Source organism: Falco punctatus (genome assembly GCF_963210335.1).
Source record: "Falco punctatus genome assembly, chromosome: 1".
Classification (NCBI taxonomy): domain Eukaryota; kingdom Metazoa; phylum Chordata; class Aves; order Falconiformes; family Falconidae; genus Falco; species Falco punctatus.
In genome coordinates this window covers 33308311-33329014 of record NC_137580.1, presented here as the reverse complement: position 1 = coordinate 33329014, position 20704 = coordinate 33308311, and the positions used below count along the sequence as shown (strand labels likewise).

At 36.5% G+C, this 20704-nt stretch overlaps 1 protein-coding gene across 10 annotated transcripts in view; it reads right to left on the bottom strand.

Annotated features, from left to right (window-relative positions):
• Window positions 1-20704, bottom strand: part of KCNIP4 (potassium voltage-gated channel interacting protein 4) — a 433458-nt gene that overhangs the window by 135361 nt on the left and 277393 nt on the right. Inside the window, exon 1 of one of the 10 annotated variants that reach the window (XM_080371594.1) lies at window positions 10801-17872. The exons of the other annotated variants lie outside the window; for them this stretch is intronic. The gene's annotated coding sequence lies outside the window, so the exon portion shown is untranslated. Of the gene's footprint in view, window positions 1-10800; window positions 17873-20704 lie in introns of those variants that run through there. 10 annotated transcript variants of the gene reach the window in all.

Here is a 20704-nt window from a genome sequence, read left to right as displayed (position 1 = left end):
TTCAAAAGAAAATGAAGAGATCATCGGAATGGGAGTCCTGGTTTCTCCATCAGGGAGGATTGCTCAGGGAGCTAAATACTTCTATTGTACCATTAAATCCCTCAGCATCAAAAGATTCAAAGCTAGTTACAAAAAGATTGATTTTAACTTTCACAGAAATACAGCACTAAAAGTATGCATTGTTCATTATCACTGCACATTCAACAATCCTTTTAATGAATTGATGAAAATCCTTAAAACTTTTTTCCTCTTCCCGCTCCTATTGGAAAATTGTCTTGGAGCTTCATCAATTTCCAGCATAAGCTGACTCACAGACAGTTTAACCTATTACTTGTGGCAACTTAATAATTTACCTTGGATACAATTTTTTCTGCCTCTTGACCATATCTCACTCCGCTTTCTCTTTTGCTGTGCTAAATGAGTCAGCTTCTTTCAGCTTCCTCCCGTAAGAAAGCTTCTCCACCTCCCTTGCTGTCCGTGTACACTACCACTCTGCCAATCTGAATTCATCTCTCAAACCCTAACCTGATGAGCACAGCATCATAAATCAAAACGAGCTGTCACAGGCTCTGATCCCTGTATGAAACAGGCCCATTACCTGACAGTCACAGCCCCAGATACAACAGGACAGGAGTTATGTCCATCAGTCATAAATCCAGCAGGGACACCGATCCTTCAGAGCCTTCCTCATCCCTCACCTTAGCCACCTGCTTTAAGAGTCACCATTGCAACACCTCAGCCTCTGTGGGGAGCGGGCACAAGGCTTGTATGGCCCTGAAGTGGAAGGGGAGCTGCACTGCCATGTACAAGGCGGCGTGCCAGGGCGCACATCAGGCGCCAGGGCCCCCCTGTCTTGGGATGGCAGGGAGATGGCAAGCGCTGCCATCCACACCACCGCCACGCTGCCTGCACCACCAGGCACCTCCCCCAACTTCACCTCAGTCTGAGTCCTAAGTGTGAAACCAAACAAAAGGAGTAAATATAATACATTTAATTAAAAGTGCCTAACGGTGCTTTTCAACTTCTGCAAAATAATCCATTCTCACAGAGATTGCGGTGCTACATTTTTGAAACTAGGGGGGACCTTCTCTCTCTTCTACCTTTCTTGCTGCAGCTGAAGGTATTTACCTCAGAGGGACAGACCTACATTCAAAGCCCTCCTCTGCTCAAGGCAAAGCAAGGATCTTTTTTAGAGCAACCGCCACACTGACATACAAATTAGTAGGATCTCTGGTTGGTGTTTGTCTTCCTTTCGCCACTTAAAAAAAATGATCAAAAATCCAAGGTATACCTAAGTCCCTTTTTCTCTGGCCTAATAAATTTTGAGGGAAGTGTGAGCATACATTCATTGGCACCAAGTTGCTCTAAAATACCGTATGTTGCTCTGGATTGGATGTGAAACTGAATTCCTTTCTGGGCTGTGAACAACGTTAATTTCAAGAAGGAAAAAAAAAAAAAGCCCAACAAATCAGAATCAAAACCACAAAACATTTTGGAGACTCTTAAAGAAAAGTAAAATTATTTCAAGACGCCTGACTGTCAGACACATAGATACAGTCTAGCAAATACAGGAGAAAGCTGCACAGAACTAAAATGTTTTTGCCTTTTCAATCCAATATTTCAATGTTTTTGAGCATGACTGTAATAGGCGGGATACATCTGCTCACCATCATCTGTAGCGTTTCCTGTTCATGGAAAGAACAGATGGAGCCTCAGTAATCCTCAACAGATCTTATTGAACTATGTTTTGGAATAACATCAAAACTGGAATACACAATATTTTATTGATGAAAAAAAACCCTCAGCTACCAAAAAAAAAAAAGCCACAAAAGAAGCTAGCATTAAAAGAACTTATTTTTCTGTAGCAATTTATCCCACTGAGTTCTGAAGTTTTATTGAAAAATCTTTTTTTATTATTATTTTAATGAACACAGATATTTGAAGTGGGATTTTTTTGAATGTTTCATGTTACAGCAGTAAAACAGCAGGGTAATCAACTAACCACATTTAGAGCGTATTACTTTTTTAAAAAACTGCTGGTTAACCAAAACAGAGAGTAATCACCTTTGGTATTTGTAGGGTTACACATTTCAGTTTCTGTCACTAGTGACATCAGCAAATATTTTTTTTTTTAAGCAGCTCAGATGTAAGGTACAACACATTTGTCCCATCCAAAGAGCAGTTACAGGAATGAAATGCAATCCAGTCTGTCTGAACTCTTCTGTCTCCCTTCTTGTTCTTAGCACAAGAAGTTTGCATGTGACTGGACACATCCTCCCCTTTTTTTTTTTTTTTTTTTCTCCCAGAAATCACCTATTCCCAGGAGTTTCACCTCCTGCATAAACCAGCAGTTTAGTAAGTCCTCTATATGGGTGCAGCAGGTTGCCAACTTATCATCTGGCCCAATGCAAGTTCTGTGTTTTCCAGGCAAGAGAAACATACAGCCCACGTGTGGCATCCAGACACAGAGCCTAGCCAAAGAGATCAGCATTCTGCCGATGCCTAACAGCAAACTTTCAAGCACAGCTTATTGATCATGTCTGATTACCTGATCCTAAGAGCCTTGACACAGCCAATAAAAGGCATGTGAAGAATGATGACAGTGTTTGGAGAAGAATTTTTCTCTGTGGAAACATATTTACAAATTATGGTCACAGATTTCAAACTAGCATTTATGGTAATCTTTAAAAATAATCTAGGATATCACTTTCCTAGTCACAAATCCGGAGGTATGAACTTGTGGTAGATGAAGTATTTAAACTCTGCTTCTTTTCGAGTTTCCTATTTTATGAACATACACAGGACAAAGAGCACGTATTTTAAAAAGCATAATTAGAAGAACAGTTGCCATTTCTGGCCGTTGTTCTGTAACTATTCCTGTTGCAGCAGATTAAGTAGCAGATATAGCTTGCCTACGGAAAACAGCTTACTGAAGTAACAAGAGCCTTAAAAAAGTAAAAGCTAAGAAGCAGATTCTCAAAAGGAGGTATCACTAGACAGACAAATATGCAGAAGAAACCTTTTCTTTAAAGAACGGAACACATATTTCAGGATTCTGCAGTTGGAGGAGTTCACAATTAGGTTTTACATCTACAGTATAAACTTTGACATCACTTCACATGAACACAGCAGTGCAGTCCTAGACTCTATTCCTTAGAGCTGAAAAATTTTCGAAATGTAAAGCCAGAGTGACTGTAATAGCTGTCAATCTCTTTTTACTCTTAAAGCATCGGCAGAGCATATACTGACAGAACATCATCTCTTTGCCCAAGGTTCTCCCCCAGTCCTTTGCTTTATTCCCACTCCATAACCTAAAAATCTAAAGCGTGCAACATGTCTTACCCTATCAATCTATCCTAGACAACTTAGAATCTTTTCTCTAAAGCTGGGCAGTATTTGCTATCCATCGTGTCGCATGCGCTTCAAGAAAACCTGTCCCTTCTGTTCACAAGCAATCACTGACTGCATAGGTACCATGAAACTCTACCCAAAGCACTTCCCAAGTCTTCCTCCACTCCTCTGTTTGTTTGGCGAAAATAAGTTTAAGAGCAAGAAACTGTTATAAGCATAGGATCTTGTTGGTTGAAACTCGGTTAATACTTCCCATTGTATCACACGGCAGTTAAAAAAGATTTTGTAATTTTCGGAGCTCCTTGCCTGTTTGAATGCATAGAAGCCTTTTTAGCACTAGCCTTGGGTTTCACTGAACTTTTTATTAATTCCTAAACATGGTAATTCCTTGAAAAGCTTGAGTACTATCAGACTTTTGATTTTGAGTCTTAAAGCAACTTCAAAAATGGGAAGAAGCTTACAGAAAGAAAGGTGTTAGCTAATTTAAGAAAATATTAGGCTCTGAAGTTTAGATTAAATTTTTGTTTCAAAATGCTTACTGGTTAATTCATGATATGTTCTAGTTTGATTAATCTTAGTGGATCTGAACAAACACACCACCACCAAATCAGGTATGCATGCAATATTCAGAATTCTGACCATTTCTAGTATGTACACTGAGATGAGCTTTTTTAGCTACAGTAGCAGTTAAAATGTAAGCTAAGAACTTAGCATTTGAAGTAAACAATACTTGCAAGAATTTACACAGACTTTCAGACTACTAGACTAATCTATGTAGCAACTAACTACAGTTAGCAACAGTAGCTGTAACAACTGTTCATAGAAGCATGTATAGAAATTTATTCAGAAAGCAAAAAGTATATGTTGGTTTGCCACTACATTATTATAGGACAACATAGTTTAACAATTATTACTCTCCAATGGTTTTTCAACAATCTTTGCAAAGCTAGCCAATCTAAGTCTAGTTATTAATTAAAAAATAACCATCCAGTTAAAAAGAAAAAAACACACTAATCAAATCAGAATTAATGGGTTTGGAGACTTAATTGCCACTGCATTCTAAAACCAGTCTGGTATCTCAGAGTGATGAGTACCCTTCTTTGTCCTTCACATATTTGGAATCAGAGTATCTATCATTGCTCCTATGTATCATAGCTGTCCTGCTCTAGCAAGGTCTGAGAAAAGAAGCTTAGGCTCTTTGCTTCTGCTTTTTAACTTTCTAGAAAAGCAAAAGCAGGCCTCAGTTCAATCTTATTAATGAGAGCTCCTTAGAAATGGGTAACCTGGAATATGTAAACACCCAGGACCTTTCCTTCCATTTTATGGCATGTTCACTAGACTAGAACCATGTCTTTGTTATCTTTCATTTTCTTGTCTAGTGAGTCTGGTAATTAGGCTGCACAACACCTACCGCTTTACTAGCGGCACTGAGTTTAAAATTTTCCTCTGAGCTAGATCATACAATTTTTAATTCTCCCAAATCAGGGGGAGAACTGCAGAGCTGCCTACACCTATGGGGTGCAGGAGACTTCATGGCATACACAGTACAACTGGGCAGTATATTATTTGTATGGATGTCTCTATAGCCTGAAATAATAATGCCAGATCTTAATTTGAACTGTCTCCTGTTTTCCAGCTGACACTCCAAAGCATCTAACAGGCATTACGGATATAAAAATGAGGTCCATAAACATTCCACATGTTAATTAAAAATAAATAAATATGTGTGTGTGCAATTTTATGTGTCACAATTATTTGACCCTGTATCTGGTCTCCTTGTCTAAGAAGGCATGTAGAGCCCACAAACAAAACATGTTTAGAGGTGTAGTTTTGCACAGACTAACCTGTATGTGCCCAGGTCTCTTGTTGGATTACAGTAACTATTCCTTTTCCCTGCAGTTTCAGTTCAGTTAGAAAACTGCTTAAATACCACATCATGTAGCTACAATTTCACAAAAAGAAATACCTAAAAGGAAAGTTATCATTAGCAAGCTCATTGAAATCTTTTGTAAAAAAGTATGAAATTAGAGATAAGAAGATTAAATACTTCAAGTGACTAAGCTGCAATAAGAAATTTAACTTGTTTCTGCCAACATCCGTTGTGCTTCTTTAACATATTGTTATTTGTTTAAAAACTGTGACTGTTGGGTATATCAACAGTGCAATCTAGTATTTTTAGAGCTATTTCTAAGCGTATACAGAAATTTTGTGGTTAGCATACAAAAGCACACAATAATTACAGTTATTTCACTTAGAAAAAGATAGACTTCCCAGCTCCCCCAAATTCTACCATATAGTAGAGATTTGCAAACTATTGTGATTTGGAACTTCATTTCTATAAGCTATTTGGAGTCCCACATATTTTTGCTTCTCCAGGTACAGCCAGCATTAAAGAGCTGGTGCTCAGAAGTGCTCAGCATTCAGATATCTGAACAATCAGACTTCTTTAAAATGGATTGAAGTTTAGAACAAGAGAAGACAAAGCACTTACTTTTTTTTTTGTTGTTGTTGCTGGCCTTCATTTACACGTGTGCACAATACCTACTATTCCTCATTAATATCAGTTACAAGTCATGTAAGCCCAGGGAATATTCAGAGGACTTAAATAACAACAAAATAACTCCAGTTATTCAGAGAGCTCAGTATGAAATTAAAGACTGAATGTCTTAAAACAACTTAAAATACACAATTACAAAAATGAAATCACAATTCCCTCACTTTCAGTGCCATTTAGAAATAGAATATTGGCGTTGTGCAATAAGCATGCATTTGCAACCTTTTCTTTTTTTTTTTCTTACGCTTAAGAGAGCTTTAGCAAAAAGATGAAGCCCCAAAGAAAATATTTTAACTTAAAGTTACATTCTGTGGGTCATCATCCTGATTTAAAAATAAATAATAATCCTCAAATGGTTAACATTTGGAAAACAATACCTACAGAAATGACTGAGTACAGGCTTTCAGCTTGGAAGAGCTGAATGAAGGCAGCAGCTGCAGAAGGTGTTTGATTCCCCCCTATTCCGCCCACAAGTGCATGCTTTTTATTTTTTGTTGGTTTTGTTTCTAATCATAGAAAAGAATAAGAATCCTGGATGGAAATACACTCCCCCTCCCAGTCTTTAAGTCATCTTTATTTTGCAACCAGGAAAATTGTATTTTTCCACTCTTTTTTTATAACATCCCTCAAATGAAAAACGTAATTTTGGAGCCCTCCTACTTTCCATTTCCCATCAGAATAATCATCCTCTTTCCAGCTGGCTGTAGCATTCATTGCAGTATCCAGACTCTTCTATTGACAGCTATAAATTTTAACTGGAAATATTTAGTTCCAAACAAAGTCTTATCAAATGGCTTTTGCATAATTAGACTTGTTAGGCACACATCCATATAGGCAAATGGGAGTAAGCCGAATCATTCAGTGTTCCCCAAACTGAAACAGAAACAACTTTTTCATTAACAGAAGTTATGACAGCTCTCCCTGAATCTTAATGCATGAATATAAAATTTTAGTCATTTGCAATTGTTACAAAACTATATTATCTCTTTACTGCTACAGAATGAATGAGATTGAATGAATCTTCATTGTTATAATCAGAAGTCATTAACCTAAACTAGGAAGGTGTGAAATTAATGTTGCAACAGCCTCAAATTTCAGTATGTTTGCTGAGGGGTATTTAAAAAAAAAATAAAAAACCAAACCAGCGGCACATAGGTTAATTGCTTCAAGAGAGCTGAATAATATATTTTCTCCAGATTACTCAAACTATTTATTTATTGCTTTTAAACAAGGGTGTAATTTAATCCAGTTATTCAACTTTTGCCAGAAATTTCAGTTTAGCATAACATTTGCAATTTAATTAAATGGTAATAAAATACATCACTCATATCACCTGCAGACCAGGACGTGGGTGGCTCAATTACTTCAGTGTTTACAGCTCACCGAGTTGTGAAGGGCAAATGGAACCTTTTTCACATTACTAAACAGCACTAATTTGAGAACTAGCACTGGAGGAAGATATGAATGTTTTGTTTCAGATTCCAAAAATGGAATAATAAACAGAGGGGCAGGATGAATATATCAGTGTTCCCTTATGATAAAGGGAAAGAAAAAAAGAACAACTCAACTCTGATTAATAATTATGGTGTCTTTTAAAAATAAGAGAGTAGCATTTCGAGAAAAAGGAAACCTGATTTTTGTTGTGCTATTTATCAGTCCATGTCTGTACAGATCTTAATCTCATATTTCTTCTGATCTTTATATAGATTTGGAAGGCAACCTTTAGGTTATTAGCTAGAATTAGTAATTCCTTATTTTTTCCCTCCATGTTGACTATGGCTTTTTTTTCTTTTCTCTCTTTTTTTTTTTTTTTTTTTTTTTTTTTTTTTTTTAATAAGTCCTATAGTATACAATAACTCCTCAAGGCATGGTGAAGTTCACAGGGATCCTTGGCATTTTCCTCTAAGTTCTGAGCAGGTATGAGAAAAGTCCGTTGTCCCCCAAAATACCTTTAATGTCCGCTAAGCTAAGGAAAAAAGCAGGAAGGCTTCAGTGCAAGGTTCATACATTCCTATGTTATCTTCCTTCTCTTTGATTGATGCTGCTATAGATACTACAGCTACTGATACCACATTCAATAACCACATTCAATTGCAGTCATTTTGGGAAAATATTTCATTCAGTCTGGTTTCATCATGCATATCCTGGGCATCATTTTTCTTTATTTACTATCTCTTTCAAAAGACATCTTCTTTTCTTAAACAGCTACTACTTCAGAAACTGAGTTTAAGCATTCCTGTTCTCCAGCTGCAAGGACTAGATGTTGGCCATTGGTGTAGTAAGCACAGGACAGCAGGACCCCACAGGAAGGGTCTGAGACTGCTGCCAATCTCTGCTGTCCCGCTGCCCCTCTGATGGGGCACAAACATGGCTGAAGGAGACTGAGAACACAATGTGAAGCAGAAGAACACGACCATCATCCTTATTCTCAGTTGTTATTCAAAGGAGCCAACAGCATGAAGCATTTTAAACAAATATCCTTTAATGACTTAGATCTGCTTCCCCAGTACACAGGACTTCTGTAACAGGCAAGCTTAGTCCTTGCCTAGGACAGTGGCTAGAGAAGATGAGGTCTCTGGGTTATTCAGAGGAGTCAGTGGGTTGCATGCAAGTAGGCACAGGAACTGTGGGACAGTTTTGAGAGGAATGGTAGAAAATGCCATAGCACATTGCTAATTTTCAACACAGGGCAGGGAAGCAGTTTCAGAGGAAGTTTAGAATAAAGGAATCATAAGCCAGAAAGACAAGAATAATATTGTAGGTATTTATGGACATTCTCCCAGTGTGTTAGGACAACACAAAGGGAAAATACTGATACGGTCATGTGGGGAAAAAAAAAACCACAAAAAACCAAATGTAGAGAAGTAAAATTAGTGAGCAAAAAAGCCACTTCTCTCTTTTCAAAAGGAAGAAAAAGCTTACGTACACTTTTCATATAAGCGTAAGTAAGGTATTATTTGTCTGATTTGCATCAAGCCTGAGATCCAAGATCTGTCCAAAGTCAAAGTGGCTTTGTCTCCGGTTCTTTGTACCAATGACCAGGGTACTTTTGTTCATGGTTGAAGAGCAGCTGTTGGCAAGACTCCAAAAGAGATCAAGCTTTTATCTAGAGCTACAAGAAGAATCCTTAAACATTACCTAATTTGTATACACTTTGGTATCTACCTATAACTTAACAGTTACCTTCTGTTGTTCACTCATTATCCATGAATTCTGCACTTACTTGAAACAGTGCTGTCTATCACATAGTTAATGCTATTATCTACCAGGCTATCATCTCTGCTGCTATCTACACTCAATTTTGTAACCCATCTTGACATATAAGCTACTTTTTTCCCTGTGGTATTTTTCTCCTTGCTGTACTTTCTCCATCTATATATTTCCTACTTGAACAAGTTCATCAACCTCTTTTCTGATAAAGGTCCATTCTCAAGACCCATGTCTACTGTAGTATTTATTGAATTATACCACAAAGAAATCCTAGGAAATAAAGGTGTTATTTTTGTCATTCTTAATATGATAAGAGGTTAAAAATTCAAGATAGTGATATAGAAGTGATGAACGGTAATTGTAATTAACCAACAAACATCACTTTGCAATATCTACTGCTCCTCCAGCTGATCTGGGTGCTATAAGTACTCTTCAGACTGACGGCAAAGCAACTAGTTAGCTTTTCAGTATATGATGACTCACAGAAGGTACAAGTTGAAACATTTCCCTGAGAAAGAAAACAGAACTGTGAACTTCAGCCAGATCACTGAAAGAAGAGACAAAGGAAATGACCACTTGGAAATTTACAGGAAAGCATAGGGGAATAAAATACTTCATGTATGATCACAGCTAAAAACGCACACTGGACAGAGAAAGAGTACTTTAATTAACAGAAATTGTATTGATTTTATGTTTGTATTTTCACCTAGTCTGGTTAATCATAAGCACCTTGGGTGTGTTTTTGTTCTTTTCCTTTTCTATTCATTTTCTATTCCTTCCCTTTCCCCTTGTTTTGTGCACAAACAAAATATGATGTGGCTACACACTTCTAATTTTGTGGACCAAGAAAAAATAATATGTATTTTCTTTACAGGTTTTCATGGTTTGTCAAAACTGGAAAGCATGAACTAGCAGAATCAGATCTATTTTCAATAGAGAGTATCATTTTACATGGAGAAAAGGAGTATCAGAAAAAATATTTAATTATTAAAAGTTGAAGTATAGTGTCCCATACATCCCCTTTCTTTTTTTTCACTGCATTTTTCAGCTTCCAGATTGTATTTGGAGGCACCATACTGTCATGCTGCACAAGTTTTGTCACCATACATACAGTCTATAACATCCCATAATACAGATGTTCTTCTTAGCATAGTGCATGAGAACAGATGACAAAGAATGGATGACAATGGAGAAAGCCAAATGCATTGCAGGGTGATGCTTCCCCCTCAGGAGCAAGTTACAATAAATAAACATATCAATCTCTAACTGCAACATTAAGAACAATGGATTGTGATAAACAAGTTGAATTTTTCCCTTTTGTCATCAATATAAACCATAATTCAGACAGCTTTTGAATAAATACTTGTAAAATAAAATACTTTAAGGGCTTATTCTGATTGCATCATTACAAAAAGCTTAGAAGATCATCAATATAGCATCAGCTTGACAGTGATTTGTAAGATGCTTAAAAATATTTTTTCATTAGTTAATCAAGCTTATCACCAGGGAGAAAATATTAAAATTTGATAGAAACTACAGTATGGGAAAGTTAAGGCAGAGTAGAAAGTATTATGGTTACATATTCAAACATTTTCAGAAAAAATAGGTTTTCACCTACCAAAAAAAAAAAAAAAAAAAAAGATTCTGTAAGTTTAACAAAATTAAGACAAGGAGGAATCTTTTACCTTGAGGCGCCCTTACTGTAGTAGAGTCAATACGCCTGAAGATAAAGCATGCAAGACTTGCAAGGGAAATTTTATGGACTGTGCTGTGTAGAGGTAGGAAGACATAATCTCTGAATAAGGTCAGACCAGGATATTTCTGTGACGTAAAAAATTATGCCCATCTAATCTCTTGAATACTTCAAATAAGTCAATAAAACAGTGGCACAGAGACAGAAAAGAGGCAATTGAACTAAAATCACAGCCTTAGGGAGTCTTTAATATAAGGATCAACTATTTAACTAATTGAGAATTAGCTATCGATTCCAAGACTGTTACAGGGAACACTACAGAATTTATGACTGTGAGTATACCTAATGTTATTATATCCTTAACATCAGTTAAGTTAAAATGTCCTATTTAGAAGAGGAAAGAGGATGAAGTGAGATTTTGGGTTTCTTTTTTCCTTGTTAAAATCTCCAGGCATGAAGCCTTTGTGGTAGATCAGAATTTTCTTGAATTTATTGTTTTAGTTTTTTGAAGCTACTGACCTATTTTGCCATCGTAACAATAAATCAGGTTTGTCTTAATAGATTTCCTGAAAACTAATGAGTAAGAAAATATCAACATTCTAAAAAAATACTATGAAATTTATTATTAATGAATCAAAATTGAATAATAAAGGTCACAATGGCAGAATTAGTTGATAAATTCATGTATTATTTTTACATCCCAAATTAACACAACATTATAAATTAATAGTGGTCAACAGAAGAATGAATTATGTAACACTAATCCAGAAACAAAAAATGGAAGTATTGTTTTCCTTTAATCTACAACCCAAGGTGGTATTCTAGCCAGAACAGTAATCCTAACCTAAGTGGTAAAGGTCCCAAATAGCCTTTCTGGTTCTTTTGCTCAAGACCGCTTTCCCAGAGCAAACAGTGAAATCAATTTAGCTGGTCTTAAAGCACCAAAAATAGCTGTTCCACCTCAGTATGTCAGCACTTCCTCTTCAGATTTCTGGTCAAGAGTGTTCTCTTCTTGCTTCCCCTTGTACACTGCAACACTAAGCACGTGCAAGAACCTCACCTGGGGTGAAAAAAAACTAATCTTGCAGTCTATTATGTCAGATTCCAGTAACTTTTCTGTAACCTCGATGGCAATTAATGACTTTCAGATGTCAGTTGTGAGGTTTCCGAGAGGTATTCAAGGTGCAACAAAAATTGTGTGCCTATGTTTCCATAGATGGTCGTAACATGCGATAGAAAGCTTAGAAGTAACTAGATTAATAGGATATAGAAAACTTAGAATAATTAAAATTCTCATTGTGTGCACAAAAAGGAGATTTACAGTGTGACTTTGCAAATGAGGTGAGGAGCTTACAGTATGACTTTGCAACTTAGGCCCAGTCCTGAGGCCCTTCGTACTGATAAGGTGGACCTGGGATGCCCTGTGCGCCAATAAGACAACACTGGTATGCGAACATCTGTGCCTTGAGATAGGAAAACTGGATCTGTCCTGTTTTGTGGTTTGGAAGAAACTCAAGACACAACTGAGCCTGCACAAAGAGCGAAGGTGAAAAGTTCAGAGCGAGGGAGACTACTAAACCTTCATCCTTAATGGCCCTGGTGACTACTGCCAGGAGACAGTGCGCAAGTGCAAATGGGAGGAAACTTATGATAATGACTTCTTGGTAGACTAATTATCCTAACCAACCTATTCTCGGGCATCTGTTGAATATGTATGAATGTATACTTTAAATCACACATGCACAAAGAAGTCGGGGCAGCAGGTGCTTTTGGAATTATCCACCCTGATGCCCGCCAGTGAATGAAATACCTGCTTTATAACCTATCCTGAGTTATAGTTTAATTCTTCACGTCACATGGAAGACAGACTCCCATTAAGAAAAAAAAAAAAAAAACACAAACAAAACACCGAAACCCTAAACTAACTAGGTGATACCCTTGATGGACCCCTTCCCTGACACACACAAGTTACACGAGTATCAAGTAACCTCAAGAGTCAACCAGGTAGCAACACTATCTATTTCTTCTCAGCAGCTTCCTGAACATTACAATAAATGCATACAGTGGCAATTGAGAGCTGCCTTGGTTTTGCACATAATTAAAAAAATATAAAAATCTAGGGAAATAGCTACAGGACATCATCTACATTTAAATTTGTCGCAACATGAGTTATCCTGGGTAAGGATCCTATTTTCACTCTGGTCTTGACTTCTACCATCCATTGCTGGCAATAGTATTTCAATATGCACACTGTGTTGTAAAATGCTATTTCCTTCGGTTCATATTCTCAGCTTTTGCAGTAAGGATTCCTTGGTCTCATGAACATTAGTGGCAGTAGTAGGCATCTCAAAGGTTTACAGGGACTATTGAGGGGGGCTGAGGTAAGAAGAGGAAGGAGGGAGGTGGGCATGGTTTCTGGTCCAGAGAGCTTACAATTTAGATGTTATACTTCACCTACCCAAACAGTTCCACTCATGTAGCTGTATAATGTACAGCACAGACAAAGTCCTGCTAATCCAGCCACAGCTGCCCCGCTGTTCTGCTAGAGCAGGCAGTCATAGCCACAGTTCACTTCCCAAGTGAAACAGCACAAAAACATTTTTGTCAGCATAACAGATTCCATGGTCATAACTTTTGGCAGCACAGCTGTGCAGGTTAAACCCACCTACCTCTATAACTTTGCCTCACATAACCCTGTAAAATTCAGTCATAGTGAGAAATGTAAAAATTTGTAGAAAACAAAAGGAAAAAGTGAAAGGATTATAAAAGCAGAACAATACACTAGAGGTCACATCAGTCTTGCTAGCCAGTCACTCACACCTTAGGTAGTCATGACATAAAAGATTAGCCTTCCTTCCTAAAGGGTAGCTCTGAAGGTGTTTTGCAGAGTATCTTCAAAGCAGGAGTTAGAATATTCAGTAACATAAGTAATACGTAGGAAATCAACTCCTAGACTCTTACTTCATTTTCCAAGAAAAGTTGCAGTATATACAGGGGTTTTTTAGCTATTGTGTACTTGCAGTCTGTAAAGCTTCTGACTTTATAAGAAAACAAAAACTGTTCTAGACATTTTCTTAGAACATGAAATGGATTTAATTCTTTCTAATTAAAAAAATATCTAAATTATGGAAAACATTTGGAGGCACATAAGGCACATTTGAAACTTAGCTTTTCCTTAAAACTTTTTTTTTTTTTTTAAATAAACAACTGTCAGGACAAAGACTTCTAAGCACAGTTTTAAAGGAATAATGTCTTTGGCAGTGTGCAACCCCCTAGAGAGCAAGCTTAGTTTTTGGCGTTAACAGGTTGTTCATGCATCCTTCAAAGGAGTAATACATGCTTAAAGCTTAGATTTCATTATGGTGATAACAGTACTTGTCAGAGACAAGAACCATTTACAGTAGTGGTTTCAACAGAAATTGACAGTGGACTTACATTCCTGGTGGTTGTAGAAGGTTTTGTTAAAAAAAAAAAAAAAAAAAGAAAACTTTGGGAAGATTTTGTTAAAAAGTATATATTAACACAAGTTTGAATAGTAGTGCTTCTAGATATTTTCCAAATGAACATTCTTCCCACTGGAAAACAGGTTGTACTGGAAACATAGGATTCACTGGCAGCAATATTTAGTTTTTATATTTTTAAAAATATAAAAACACAGTAAAAAATGAAAAAACATGGAAAAACACAGTGCCAACAAGTTTCATATAGAGCTTTTTCCAAGTAAAACATGACCAATTTATTTTAAAATGTTTCTATGTACATTCCAGGTAAAAACCACCCATATTTTCAAGTACGCATATGAGTGGTGAAGCTTGTGAAATTTGTTATGAAGCTTTGTGGGCTAAACTGGTAAAAAGTTCAAAACAAACAGAAATTTGTTATTCTTCAAACATTAGTTAATTACGTTGTGGAACTCCCTGCCAAGAGACAGCTGTAGAGATTAAAAATTTACAAGAAAAAAAACAGAAGAGAAAGCAGACCTCCACACATAAATGCAGTGAGGCGGTATCTTCTAACTTTAGAAGTCCCCAAGATACACATCCTTTGGGCCTGGAATACTGGGAAAGTGCTGGTAACATGATTTTTATGTTCTTCTACACCTTCCTTAAACATTGTCAAGGCCATTCACAAAGAATGGATTCAAAGTGAGAGGAGTCTTTGACATTAACCCCTATAATACCCCCCATATTCCTAAATCAAAGCCAAGATAAAATCAGGAATGAAAAACATATTTAACCAGTCATTTCTACTAACTACATGGTCAAAATAGGGTGGTAAATGTTAAAAACTCTGAGGGAAAATTAGTGAAATTTCTTTTAGTAACATTGTAATGTATTGCGTCAAAAAGTGAGCATAACATTAAGAAATTGGAAAACATTGGAAATTTCAGAATTATTGCCAAAAATTTGATCTATTCATCCTTCTGCTGAATACAGTAATAATGCACATCAAAAGAATTCTTTCAAACTTGTTAAAAGGCAGCTTGTTAAAAGGCAGCCCAGGAAGAAATAACCTGCATAATCTAGGTAAATACTGAACTGCTAAAAGACAATTTAGAGAGGTTGTATTTTTTAGGTTATTTGCTAGAAGTTATTTTCTTTGAAATTTTCTCTCTTTACAAATTTATTACCTGTGCTAAATCTACAGAAATGAGGTAGCATCTCATTTATTGCTGTGGGAACTCTTGCCAATAGATGTACTTTTATAACACCACATTACATATCACATAATAGGAGCTGACAACGATTTTACTTATACTACCCTTAAATAAAAAATAAGAAAGCAGTAAGAAATATGTTTCTTTTGATATCCCAATAATAAATAGCTTTTTTTTTTGTTCATGTTACTAGTACAAAATAATTTTAAAAGTAATTTCAGAGATACTTGCAAGTCTAATTTCAAGAAGCAGGATACATTTCAGTTAACTAAGAAAACTAGTGTCCATTTGTATTATCTGTCTTTTCCACTTGCAGTTAGGTAATATTTACAATCTCAGTCTAACATTCCCTGAATTTTGTCAGAAACACAAGGAAGTTCTTTGTGCTTTCCATCAATTTTATGCAAATTTTTAGATTATTTATTTTCTAGCTCCACATTTCTTACAGAGTACAACAGTGGAAAAACAGCCAGCTTCCACTTGGTTTATGACTTCATCTTTCCAATCTGATTTTCTCTGTTAGTACCATCTTTTGAAAAAGTATTCTGAAGGGTTAAGCAACACTCAAAATACAAAAGCTTCTTTCCTTTTACTCAGGAATAGATGTGCCAAGTCAAAAGTAAGATAGAATGAAAATACACTAGCAAGCTACAGGACAGTATTAAACCTGTTTAGCTTAGTTGTCATGACAAATTTTACATCTAAATTCAAGACACTAATTAGTCTCTACATTGCAAAAGAGCTGATTAAGTGGTTCACTGCTACAAAAAGGGTAATGCCAATCTTCCCCCTCTTCTCACTGTGTGACCCTGCCTGCTCTCTGTTATTAGCTCTAGTACTTGCCTGATTGCACAGTAAACTTATTTAACCATCAACATGAAGTGGGGGTAGGGAAGGGGAACACATCACTTCCTACGCTGAGGTAGTTTTATGCAGGTTACTGAACTGAATTGGTTTAGTACATGAGCAGATACGGAATAAAACTACCACAGAACAAGTCATGGGATTATAAAACCAGGAACAGAGGGGAAAGGAAGGACTGGTGAATGGTGAGCTGGCAGATTGAACCCTTATCCATAGGGCCTGGATATCTTAGCTCCTTGCAGAACAAACACACACAGCAATTATTGTGATGTTTAAGTCACTCTATGTGTTTTATATAATGTGGCATAACATAGGTAACAGATTCTCATCTCTGCTAAAATAAGTTGATTAAAAAAAAAAATCTTACATTTTTGACTATATGTTTAAGAAGACTCCACTGAAAGAGTCTAGAGGACATATCCTGGAGATGTTGGAGCAGTACTAGTACAGAGGGCAAGTTCTGCAGAGTTGCTTGAGTTCAGACCAGGGAGCTTATATCAGCACATGACTGACACAGATGGGAGTTTGGACGTCTACAGTGAAACGAGTCAGTACAGTCACTGAGAATACCTAAAGAATCCCCTGAAAACAAGTGCAATAAAACCTAAAAATCAGAGTATGCTACGATACGTTGAAACACAAACTTACGTGAATTGCTTGTAAATGAGTGTAAGAATGACTACCAAAATAAATGAGAATAAAACCCAACCATTACCTTATTAACCTGGTGGATTTATTGCTATTATTTGGGATTATTTTTTCCTCAGAATATTTTTGGTATTGGCAATGTAATATTGAATCTTTAGATTTTTAACCTGCTTTTATTTTCACTCTTACGTATGTATACACAAAATTGAATGTTTAATAGTGTCTTAGAAAGTTCCACAGTTTTGGAAACATATTTTTTATAGAATTTTTTCTGCCCATATTTATATTAAAGAATAGAAAAATTCTTTAAGAAATGATGACTTCCCAATTTTTAGTGTTTCACCTGAAGATCTTCTATAGGACAGTTTTATACTTAACACTTTACAGGCATATTGTCAATAAAAATCCTGCACAAACAGATCACACGTTTAAGGAAAAAAGACTGGGAAATAAGTGGCTGAGCAGCAGTACTGCAGAGAAGGTCTTAATAACTAGATTGAACTGTGCATCGTACAAACTGCCCCTGCTCTGTTGACTGTGACGAGCTACACGAGGACCCTCCATTGGATTACTCTGACAAGTTTTAGTCAAATAAAGACACACATAAAATTAGACCAAGCTGACAAGGAAATTAATAAGCTTAGAAACTGTGACATGTGAGGAAGGGTTGAGCTTAGGGAGAGAAAAAGGTGAAGATACGTGGGAACAGTATTCAAGTGCTTGAAATGATACCACAAAAAGAATGAACAACTACAAGGTTTGTCGCAGCACTCTCCAAACTAGCCAGCTGCAACAAGGTCTTTTTACCACCTCATACCAGCATATTCTTCATGCCAGTCCCTCTGCTGCCTTCTCCTCATCTCTCCTCACCCAGGATGCATGTTCTCTCTGCTTCTTCCTCGGCTGCTCTCTCTTCATTGGCTCTCAACCACTTAACAGAACCAGCCACAGCTGCACCTTATCTACACCGGCCAACCCGCCGCCCCTGAAGCCAGCCCACAGCTGTATGTTATCAATGCTAATTAACCCAGCTTCATGCCTCTACAAAGGTTCCCATGTCAAAAGCAGTATGTGAAGTACACAGTTTACCTTTTAATAAAAGAGACTTGAGTTAGATACTGGAACCCACCCACAGTGTAAACTATTAATCTAGCATAGGGAAAACACATGAAGCATGGAAAATGGTGAACTGCGAGCACAGAAGATTCTGAAAAAGATATTATTCTTGATACTCATCTGTGTAAGTACTGCCTGCCAGCCTTGCAACTAAACAAGAGTCCTACAGGCCTTTCTTGACACTGACTCCAGTGACATACTTTTGATATTCTGAGGTCAATATATGGTTATACCTGAAAGTTAGGGCAAAACAGTTTGAAGAAATGGGGAAGGTGAATCCCAGAATCCCAGCTTTTTCATACAGAAGAATGTACATTGCAACAGAAGAATATAAAGGATATATTGTTCTCTACATTTAAAGAAATTGCATTCCTAGCTTATAGTAAAAAAGAAAGTCTAGCTTCTTCTAGTCTCACGTAGGAATCTAAGCTTCATCTGTAATATATTGTAGAGAGATACATTGTGATATATTACATTTTCCAATATATAATATATCTTTGCTATCTTCAAAAGAGAATCGATGAGCCATAGCCATTTTTATTTATTCTTTATCATGCTGCTCTTCACAGGAACTGCTGTTCTCCTCTTTAATTTCATTGGAAAAGTAGATGTCAAGTAAGATTTAATTAATGAAAAATAAACCAAACCACAAAACTGTAACTTTGCATATATTTCTTCTTCTTAATAAATAACAACAACAACAACAATAACTCTGTGTAACTCTGTGTGTATATATTTTTTCTATGGTTGTGCTGTGAGCAAGTTTCACCTATGAACTTTAACCTAAAATGGAGTAACATTGTTAATGAGAGATGATAAACAGCAGCCTGTTTTCTCCAGAGATACACATACTTCTCACCCTGGGAGAGAATAATGACTCACAAAATAAGTCAGTTCTTCCATCATAGCCACAGGCTTTGCACTTGAGAATGATGGATGTATGCAACAGAAGTCATTAGGCTAAATATTGAACAAAAAAGAAACAGTGGAGATAACAGACTCTCACATCTAATGAAAGTTTGCATCTTGTTATAAGTTTTGCTTTATTTCTATAGAACTCAATAGAAACCTTGTAGGAGTCCATTAGTTACAGCCCAAGCCAGTCTTTAATTCTTTATTAAAAGGTAAAATAAGGAGTCTTAAGCCCTCTGCAACTGTAACAACCACCTGTTTCTACTCTTTTTTTTCCTCTTTTGTTTCCAAACTCTTTAAAAGTTTAGAACACTATATTGCATCCGTAGACATCAATTTTTAATGAATGATGGATATGTGTGTACTTGCTCAAAAAAAAGTCACATCTAAAGAGCAAGATTATTCTTAGCTTTCTGTGGCCATCCAAGAAGATTAAGTGGATTTATTCAGAAGAAAGGCACAGCTGTAGCTCCAATACCACCTGAGCCAGAGGAAGACAGGGAGCCCAAAAGAAAGTGCACCGTTGCCCTCATATAAGAATGTAGCAGCAGGAATGTGCCATTCCAGCTTCTGACATAATATCCATATTTTTTCTAAGTCTTGGGTAGCAGATCTGCTGTCTGATTTTTCTCAAGGGCACTACATAGCTCCAAAACTAACACTAAGTGTTGATGTTGCACAATATTTACTTCCCTGAGTAATAAGGAATTTTTATTTGCTTTCCGAGTGATTAATTGTGAAGGACAGTGAGAGAAGAGATTGCACACCTGAGCCCAGGATTACAGAACCACAACACCCTTCACTGATGTACACAATGAAAATTTTGAACTTCTGATATTTTATTAGTTTTTAAATAGTTTTATATTTTTCTAAGGTGATCCAATATCTTAGTAAATAGTTCTGGGAAAACAACCACAACAAAAATACCCACAAGAATATGAAATAGCACAGTTAAATTACTAAGAACAATGGCAAATAAACTATAATCAATTTGATTCCATTTGAGGTTGCATGTAAGACTATTGATGATCCTTTCAGGGATAAGACTAATTGTTTGGGCTGCAACATATTATTCTTTGTGTATCTGGAATGTCAGATTTCTTCAAAAAAGAAGCAGGTCTAATCTTAAATCAATTTTTCCAGCCAAAAAGGAAAATAAACACTTTTTAGGCTTTTATTACAGGAAAGAAGAGTTCAAATTGCTCAAAATAGACAATGAACTATAGTACAAAGTGATACCTGAGCCTGAGTTGTCAGGTCCTATATGATTTAGCACATTCCATAATACACTACCATTCTTGTTTCTTTTTGCTATGAATGTGCCATAACTCCAGAGGCTTTCAGACAGGTAGATGTGCCTTGCCACTAGGCAAAACCTTTTATGGGATTCTAAAACTCTGCATGAAATAAATACCACTGCATATGATGTGTTAGCAACATCCCTGACATTCTCATCACAAATAGTCTACTTGAAGAAAAAAAAAAAAAAAATCTGGCTCTGAGTCTTTGCTCTTCACAAACCACACTTTTTCACTAGCAAAAACTTTTTCATGTATAATTAAACAGCCAAAATTAGGAATTCTGAGGCTGCTGATTTCTATCAGGTCTCCATCTCAGAACCACTCTTTGGTACACTCTTGACAGTCAACCTTGTATATCTTACTGAGAAGAACGGGGGGGGGGGGGGGGGGGGGAAGAC